This window comes from Panthera tigris, chromosome A3 (genome assembly GCF_018350195.1).
Source record: "Panthera tigris isolate Pti1 chromosome A3, P.tigris_Pti1_mat1.1, whole genome shotgun sequence".
In the NCBI taxonomy this organism is placed as follows: Eukaryota; Metazoa; Chordata; class Mammalia; order Carnivora; family Felidae; genus Panthera; species Panthera tigris.
The window spans coordinates 5,638,830-5,647,723 of record NC_056662.1 but is presented as its reverse complement, the minus strand read 5'-3'; the positions used below and the strand labels follow the sequence as shown (position 1 = coordinate 5,647,723).

Here is an 8,894-nt window from a genome sequence, read left to right as displayed (position 1 = left end):
TCACTCTGTCTTAAAGCGGGGTGCTGCGGGGGGGTAAGTCCTGCTCAACCGGACACGGCCCGTGGGAGACCAGCCTCCAGGCCGTCCCCGCGCCGGGCGCCGGAGGCCCCCTGGCCTGGCAGCTGAGTTCGCCTCGCACATTTCCTCTCCCGGCGGGGACTGTTTCAGTGAGGGGTGAACAAACCCCAGGGTGTTAATCAGAGTAGCTACTTCCTCTCAGAACCTGCCTTCTATAATTAGACCCTGGGCCCCAACGCCCGAGCCAGGCCCCGGCTGAGTAGGGCCAGGCCCTGGCTGCTTCCGGCCCTGGGGACGGGTTTCCACGCTGTTCCCCAAGAACCCCCAAAAGCCTGGGGGCAGGGGTGTGTGTGTGGGGGGGGTTGCTCAGGGCCCGGAGCTTTGGAAGGGGCGGGGGGTCGGTCTGGCTTGCCCGGCAGGCTCTCCCCTACCTTCGCGGCCGCGGGGACAGACCAGATCCGTTTCTAGGAGCCGAGAGAAGCCCACCCGTCTCGTGCATTCGTTCTTGGAACTCGGGGTTTCCCGAGGGGCCTTCTGGGCACCGGGAGCTGGGCGAACGGGAGTCACGGGCCCCGGCCCCGTGGAGCTGAGACACAAAGAGACACATCACCAAATGGAAAACAGAAACAGAGTAGCCGGTGGCAGGAGGCTGGTGGAGGGGGAGAGAGGTGGGGACAGGCCTCTGGTGGCAGGTGACAGCAGAGGCCTCCCTGGAGACCTGTGGGGAGAGGGAGGCAGGTGCACGGGCAGGTGGGAAAGCATTTCGAATTTGTGTGAAGAAGTCGGATGAAGCCGGGGAGGCAGGCGGGGTCACATCCTGCCTGGCTTCCTGGGCCCAGAAGACGACTTTCACCGGCGACCTTAAATGCGAAGGCGGTGAGAGCACTGAACAGGGAGTCCAGACACTGGGTGTCGGCTTGAATTGGGGCCAACGGCCAGATGACGTTGGGAACATTACCCCTTGGGGGCCCCAGTTTCCTTTCTGCCAAAGTAGGGGCCACGCCTCTGTCTAGTCCCCTCAGTTCCGGGGACTAGTTCCGGGTGGGGTCAACGGGGTGCTTGGGACCCCGGGGAGCGTGTAGGACGGGGATGTGACCTGTCATTCCGCTCTGAGGGTCTGGGAGTGCCTGCCCCCCTGAGAGCTGAACTCAAGCCCCAAGTGTGGGTGGCCTCCAGAACCCCGGCCAGGGCTTAACCAGCCCGGGGATCCTCGCAGAGCAGACCAGCATCTGCGGGAATGTTCCGGCGTCATTTCCAGCAGCGACCCTGCGTGGTGGCAGGACGCTGTAAACAGCAGCGACGTTTGGTGGGGAACCAGCTGTGCCCCCACCTGTTGAAGAAGATTTGGGGGGCTCTTGGATGATTCCAGCTGAGGGAGGACCCAAGAAGGGGTTCTGGGTGTTTGGCTAATGTAGCACCGCGAGCCTAAGTGATTAAGGCAGAAGGAGAGAAAGTCATCGCCTTCTCACAGCTCGGTGGAGGGGTTTATTCTGACCCCACAGTCTGGAAGGAACGTTCCTTGGTGCCCAGGGGTCCTGGGGGCGCGGGCAGGGGGCTGCAGGAGGGCGGTGGTCGCGGGTACAGGAATGGAGTCTCCGTCTGCCTCACCGACTGGCTTGTTGCTCCAGAAATGCAATCAGTTCCTCTGGTTTCTTCCTCCCCCAGCCTCCGGGGCTGCAACCCCAGTCCCAGGAAAGGATTTCCTCAGCTGGCCAGGCTCTGAAGACACCCAGGTGAAGGGAAGGTGGGGGAAGGGGTGGGTGCGGCGGAGGCTTTCGCTGCCTTCCCGAGCCGCAACCTCTCCCGACTCGCCCTCGTGCTCAGAAGCTGCTTCCCGCGCGGACCTCACAGGGGCACGATGCCCCTCCACAGGGGCATCTCCACAGGGGCAGAAGCCACTTGAGGACCATGCAAAGGAGGCCAACGAGCCATTTATCCCCGCGGAAACCGTTAACAGTTGACTGTTACCTGGAAGAATGCACAGCCTTGTAGGCAAAGGAAGAAATGCGGACCAAACCATTTTGATTACATTAGAGGCACAATGATAAAATGATAAAACCCAGTGCTGGCAGGGATGTGGAGAAAGTGACACATCGGCCTTGCTGTAAGCACATTCCAGGTTTCAAGATCAGTCTCCGGGCAAGAAACAAGGGCCGTGGAATATACCCTGTGGCCCAGCATTTTGTCTTTTGGTCCCTGAGGACCCAAGCATTTATAGTTGCCTTATTTCAAAGCGAGAGATGAGAAAACCAAAGGCGGAAAACCCCGGATGCCCCGGGATAACGTCTGTGGAGTATTCACACTATTTGAAATGCTGAGCGTGTGTTACCCTTTAATCCTCAGAGAGCTGTGTGTTTTACGAGCCCCTGAGGCACAGACGAGGACCTGGGGGACACGGAGCCCGGCCCCGTCTCCGTGGTCGCTCACATGCTTAGCAGCAGAGCTGAGATTTGAGCTCAGGCCGCCCCACCTGAAATGGGGGGGGGGGGGAACCACGTGTCACTACTGTCCTGTAACACGAGGGCAGAACTGTCCACTGAAGAGAAGATGGCACGCGGCTCCCTGGGGGTGTGCTGTCACCAGGATGCCATCTGAGGGGAAAAGCGTTTCTTTCTGCTTCGGCCTGGCGGTAAATAAGAGCCCGCCGCCTGGCAGGCATGTCCCAGCCTGCGGTTCTGGAATGTGGGCGAGCCACCGCCCTGGAGGCCTGCCATTGGTGGCTGGCGTTGAGGCAGCCAGTCCCAGCCCACAGGCCCGGCCAGCAAGCCCACTGTGTGTTTGCCCAAGGAACCGACCCGGTGCCCTCGGCGCTGCCTTCGTGGGAGCTGAGCGGCTGCTCGGGTGCCTAGAATCTCTCAGCGTTAACCCTGGGCAGAAATGCCAGCGGCCTCGTGGTTGGAGGTGCTGGAAGGAGAGCGACAGTCGAGGCACGAGTGGCTTCCAGGTCATGAAATTTTGGAGATGTCCTTGGCACAGGGCACAGCCTGGGGATCCTCTGCCTCCTGAGCAGGGGACAGGAGCGGACACATCCTGGTGGCACATTCGAGGCTGATGTGAGTGTTGACGTGCCTCGAACCCCCGGGGAACTGGGGATCCTGTTCTCGGGGCCCCAGCCTCCCCATCTCTAAGGTACAGGCCCGCCCAGATGGATGTTATAAATGCGGGACCTGGGCCCGGGGCCCAGGGAGGAGGCCGTTCCTTTCCAGTGGCTTTTTCTACCCTTCCCTTCACCTCTGCAGAGAAGGTGTGTGGGGCTGAAGCGAATGATTCCGGGCTCAAATCCTTGCTCTACAGTTACCAGCTGTGTGGCCTGGGGTGGCTGTCTCAGCTTCTCTGGGCTTTGCTCTTTGCGCAGAGCTAACAGCCCTTTCTTCCAAGGGTACCAGGAACATTCCAGGAGGTGATGGTTGGCCGCGAGCCTGGCATTCAGCAGTCCTCTGGCTGTCGATGTCTCTCGTCCCTTTCCCGTCTAATAAGCGGGCCAGCCGAGGCCCACGAGGTGCCCAAGGTCATGGAGCCCATAGAGTCGAAGGCAGGCCTCCTTGACCCTGAGTCTGCAGCCGGGGGATGAGCCGTCCCTGCTTGGCCGGTTCCCGGGCAGACTCCCGCGCTCCGCTCCCCTGGCAGGCGGCCCTAACCCTCCCTTTGTTCTGCGGTCGCCGGCTGTCCGGGAGCAGGTGGCATTGTCCTGGCACCGCGGGAGGCTGAGGCGGGCAACACACAGGTTGCTATTTGCTCCTCTCCCCACGGCCCCTTCCTGGTCCAGGCGGAGGTGGGCGTGGGGCCAGGTGTGCAGGTGCCACAGACCTGGATGTCTGCTCCCCAGTCTAAGCTGCCAGGGGTGCCCGGAGCCCCTGAGCGGGCCACCTGCGGGGCAAGTGACCTCAGGCGCCCGGGACCAAGGCGTTTCCCAGGAAACAGGACTTGTGGTGCCGAACAGGGAAAGTCCCAGGCACAGGAGGGCACTTTTGTCCCACCATCTGCAAGCGGCCGTGGGTTGGGGGCGGTGGGTGGGATGGCAGGCGGAAAGGGGACAGGATCGGCCACCCCCAAGGACATTGCTTTGCTCCCCTCTGGCCCTGCCGCAAAAATTTTTTTTCAGATTTTTGTTTATTTTTGAGGCAGAGAGACAGAGCATGAGCAGGGAGGGGCAGAGCGACAGGGAGACACAGAATCGGAAGCAGCTCCAGGCTCCGAGCTGTCAGCCCAGAGCCCGACGCGGGGCTCGAACTCACAGAGTGTGAGATCACGACCTGAGCTGAAGTCGGTCGCTCAACCGACTGAGCCCCCCAGGCGCCCCTGGACTGGTACTGGTTTTGACATAAGGCGGAGCTTAGGGAGGAAGTCCTGTCCGATCCCATATCAATGACGCAGGAAGTCATTTCAGCTCTCAGGGCCTCAGTTTCCTCATCTGTCAAATGGGGATAAGGATTCCACTCCCCTCAGGGATGCTGAGGAATCAGATAAGAAGATGAACATACAGCACTTAGGAAAGTGTACACATCTCGTACATGACAGCACATGTGATTCTGTTAGATCTCTACTAAAAATGGAGCTCCCCCCGGCCCCCCACTCCTGGAATAAAACCCACCCCCGTCCTGATGGGAGCCTTTGAAGCTCCCGTGATCACCACCTGTGACTGCTTCTTCTGCTCCCCTCTATTCGTTCTGCCCCAGCCGCGCTGGCCTCCCCAACCACGCTTCTCCCTGCCTCAGGGCCTTTGCACCTGCTATTTTCTCTGCCTGCAACACCACCTGTGTCTTTCCCGGGACTGGCTCCTTCTCAGCTTTGGACCCTCAGTTTAAAGACCGTCTGCACAGAGAGACCTTCTCTGTCTCCCTTCCTTGACACGGTGTTTGTTCCCTCGCGGACAAGCCATTTCTTACCTGGTTCGCTATCGTTGCCGCGAGCCTAGGACGATGCCCGGCCCGGAGCTGAGCTCAGGACACGTCTGTGAACCTGTTTGTGAACAACGAACGCTGGCCTGCAGAGCTCCCCGCAGGGCTGGAGAATGAGCCCCGAGTCCTACACCCCTTTCCTCCTCCGAGCCTCGGTTTCCTCGACCGTCAGCGGGGATGACAGGAGCGTCCACCTCCTTGGTGCTTGAGAGGCGCGGATGGGGTGGCAACGACGGCCGGGTCCTTTCACGGCAGCTACACGCGGTCGGAGGCCGAAGCCAGGCGGCTCTCCTGGCGGTGACCTCGCGTGCCCCCCTCCACGCCCATTTTCCTCCCTGCTTCCTCGGCGGTACCCCCCGCGCGCCCTGCGTGCCGATCGGGGCACAGAGGCCCCTGCCCCGGTCACCCCGAGCGGGGCGGCCCCGAGCCCGCTGCCAGAGCTCGCCCTCCCGGCCCGCGGCTGGCGCCCCACGTGCCCTCGGCCCCCGGGGGCGGGCTTCTCCCGGAGGCTCCAGAACATCGTCGAGGCTGTCAAACAATTTCCCTGCCAGGATTTTACAAGAATCCAAGGCCTCGCTGCCCGGTGCCAAACACCCTCTTAAGACAATACCTCGGGGGCCCGCGGGGCCTGTGGGAGCACCGCGGCCTCTCCTCGGCCATATAAGGGCAAAAGCTGGGGAATCCCTCTCCGGTCCCGGGCTGGGATCCGGTCTTGGCCCGACCCGCGCGGGATCTCGCGCCTCCAGAAGTGCCAGCCTCTGGCCCAGGGGCCCGGGGAGGAGCCAGGTGGGGGGGGGGAGCGAGCTGCGGGCCTGGCGGCGGCTCGGGCCCTCCGGGGGCCCCCGCAGCTCGCGCCCCGGCGGAGGGCAGCGCAGGCTCTTACCAAATAAGGCCCGGGCGGCGGGGCCTGGACAGGCTCAGACGCGGCAGGTCTGCGGGTGGCAGGGGGCTCGTCCGCTCACCCCCTCGCCCTCCCGCGCTGTCCCGGCCACCGCGAGCGCGGCCTGCAAACGCTCCCCCCAGACCCCACCCCGTAAGAAGAGCCCGTGGTCCGTGCAGCCCCAACCCCCCCCCCCCCCCCAGGGGAGAGCAGCCTCCGTGTAGGACCCTCGGGATGTTCTATTTGGAACCTTCAGAAGCTCCATTTAGAATCTTGACCGGGCGCCTGGGGGGGCTCTGTCGGCTGAGCGTGGGACCGCGGCTCAGGTCACGGCCTCGCGGTCCGTGGGTTCGAGCCCCGCGTCGGGCTCTGTGCTGACGGCTCGGAGCCTGGAGCCCGCTTCCGGTCCTGTGTCTCCCTCTCTCTCTGCCCTCGCCCTGCTCATCTCTGTCTCTGTCTGTCTGTCTCTCTCTCAGAAATAAATAAACATTTAAAAAACTCTTTAAAAAAAACGAATCTTGAGAGAAAGATTCCTGGGCTTCCAGCCGCGGCCACCGGAGCCCCTCCCCGCGGTGCGCACACATCTGCCCCCACACCCCGGGGATGTTCCGCTGTTTCCCCGTCCTCTGTGGGGCCCCGGTCACACCCTTCAGCCCTTTTTGGTCCCTGGTCTGTGACATCAAAGGGCGAGGCTAGCCAAGGGCCTGGGGCAGAGGCCCTGGGGACTCTGGAAGGAACTGACCCCCACCCCCCCTGTGCCCATACTGAGTTGGAGCCGTGAACCCTGGAGGGAGGACTCCACCCCTGTGAACCAGCTCGAGCAGCCCTTGGGGAACAAGCGCCCTGCAGGCAGCGGCCCGAAAGAGGGGGTAAGCCCGCTGGGGGCGCAGAGGGGGCTGGGGGGGGGGCTTGTCATGTTTCAGGAGCCGCTATGGAGTGTAGAACTCCCGAGACTGTCCGCCTTGGTGCCAGCAGGCAACTTCTCTTCTTGGAGCCTCAGTTTTTCCATCCTTAAAATGGGTATAATATAAACCCTACCCCAGGAGCGGCTGCAGGGATTCAGTGGGGTGAGGCGTGGAGGGCTCAAGTGGGATCCTCGGCCAGGGAGGGCACGCCTCCTTTCCTGGGAGACTGGGGGAGGCAGGGGCTCTCCCTCTGTCCCCGACGCCTCCCTCCCCAGCTTTGCATTGCCTGCCCCGCTTTCTCGTTAGCCTGGGCGGGCTGGAGTGGCCCTTGGGGGTCTCCTGAGCAGGAAGCCTGTGGCTTGGAGTGACCGGCTGTTGCACGTGTGTGTGAGCCCACTGGGTGTGGGTGGATGTGGAGCCCCCCTGAGCCCAGCTCTGCGATCAAGGATGTGCGCAGAGGGGTGTGCCTGGAGCCCCGGTACGGGCACGAGCCGGCCGGGGAGGACCGCCTTTGCTCCACTGCCTGTTTCCAAAGACTTTTCCCCAGTTCTGGGAATCTCAGGGGGATGGGGCTCACCCGATGGGCCCCCAGAACCCCTCTTCCGGGATCGGCCACAGAATTAAAAGGTGCAGCCCCTGTTAAAAGAGTAGCAGGCCCTTCAAGAAGGCAGCAGTTGAGCATGACGCCGAGTGCCCTTCTGAGCAGGGGCCCCTGTGCCTGTGACCTGGGCCAGGCCCGAGGGACCCTTCAGCCCCGTAGTGCCAGCAGGTTCATCAAGAAGGGTCTGTAGAAGCCCGTGCAAGCGACCGGAGCGAGGTTCGCTCCCACGGACCAGAGGGCAGGGAGTGTGTGCAGCTCCTGCCGTTGGCCGGCCTGGTAGGTGCTGGCGAGGACACTGTGGGCAAGGCTGCCCGTGAGCCCGACACGTCCCGGGTGGCCAGGATTGGCTCCACTGGATGGGGCAGGCTGGGCAGAGCTGGGGGGCCCTGGAGGTGGAGGGCGGGCGGAGCCCAGATGTCCTGAGAACCCAGAGCTTCTCCTTGGCATAGAAAGAGGAGGCTGCCACCTGGGGGCTCCTGCAAGGGGCTTGGGGCTCCCCTGGTGACCGCCACCTTTGATGCTGGCTCTGGGGGATAGAGCCTGCTGGAGGCGCCCCCACCTTTCTGGAAAGTTCTCTGTGATCGCCGGAAACCACCCACCCTGGCGCTTGAACGTGCTCACTGGGAACTCATGGCTCTTCTGTTAGAGCCTCAGGATTCTGCTCAGAACCTTCTGGGTTGCCCCCCAGCTGCGGTGGGGGGTGGGGCTGGGGTCTCTGAGCCTGACACGGCACTGGCACAGAAGGGAAGAATGACCAGCTTCCTGCGCGGGTAGAGGAACCGGGACCTGCCCCAGAAAACAGCACAGACCCGGGAGCTGGTGTTCGTCGTTCCTCAGAACCGTCCCCTGAGTCTGGGATCATAACCGGCGTGGGATCCAGACCGTCCACACTTCATCTTAACGGAAAGCCTGGTGATGCTCATCCACTCGCCTATTTTTTGATGTAGGAGAAAGAGCTTTTTTCCCAAGGGCCTGGGGTGGGGGGGTGGGGTCTGCTGACAAGGGCTCCCCCCGTCTTTCTCACGTAAACCGCACACCCGATGGCTCTCCTGCCTTTTGGAATTTCTCTTTCTTTACAGTGGAGAGAGGGGCACCTGGGCGGCTCAGTCGGTCGAGCGTCCGACTTCGGCTCAGGTCAGGATCTCGCGGTTTGTGGGTTCGAGCCCCGCGTCGGGCTCGGTGCCAACAGCTCGGAGCCTGGAGCCTGCTTCGGATTCCGTGTCTCCCTCTCTCTCTGCCCCTCCCCCACTCACGCTCTGTCTCTCTCTCTCTCTCTCTCTGTCAAAAATAAAATACACATTAAAAAAAAAATTAAAGTGGAGAGAGAAGGAATATGTTCCCGGAGACCATCAACCCAGAGCTTCTGGGCCGACTTCTGTGCTCTTAAAGTAAACTTGTCTTTCCAATGAATTAATCAGCAAACATTTATTTGGCACCGACTGCATGCCACAGCCCGCACTAGATACTGAGAAACCAGATGAAAAATGAGCTGAGGCAAATTCTACCTCAGTGCAGCTAGGTCGGTTTTCTGCGGTGCGGATGTAGAGTCCAAGGCGCAGAGAGGTTGTGTGAGTTACCTAAGGCCACACAGC

At 61.9% G+C, this 8,894-nt stretch overlaps 1 long non-coding RNA gene across 1 annotated transcript; it reads left to right on the top strand.

The window, feature by feature from the left end:
* The first annotated feature begins 6,539 nt into the window (after positions 1 to 6,539).
* LOC122236935 lies at positions 6,540 to 8,416 on the top strand. Its single transcript, XR_006215111.1, has 3 exons — positions 6,540 to 6,665; positions 8,077 to 8,245; positions 8,382 to 8,416. It is a non-coding gene; the product is annotated as an uncharacterized LOC122236935 (long non-coding RNA).
* The last annotated feature ends 478 nt before the right edge of the window (positions 8,417 to 8,894 follow it).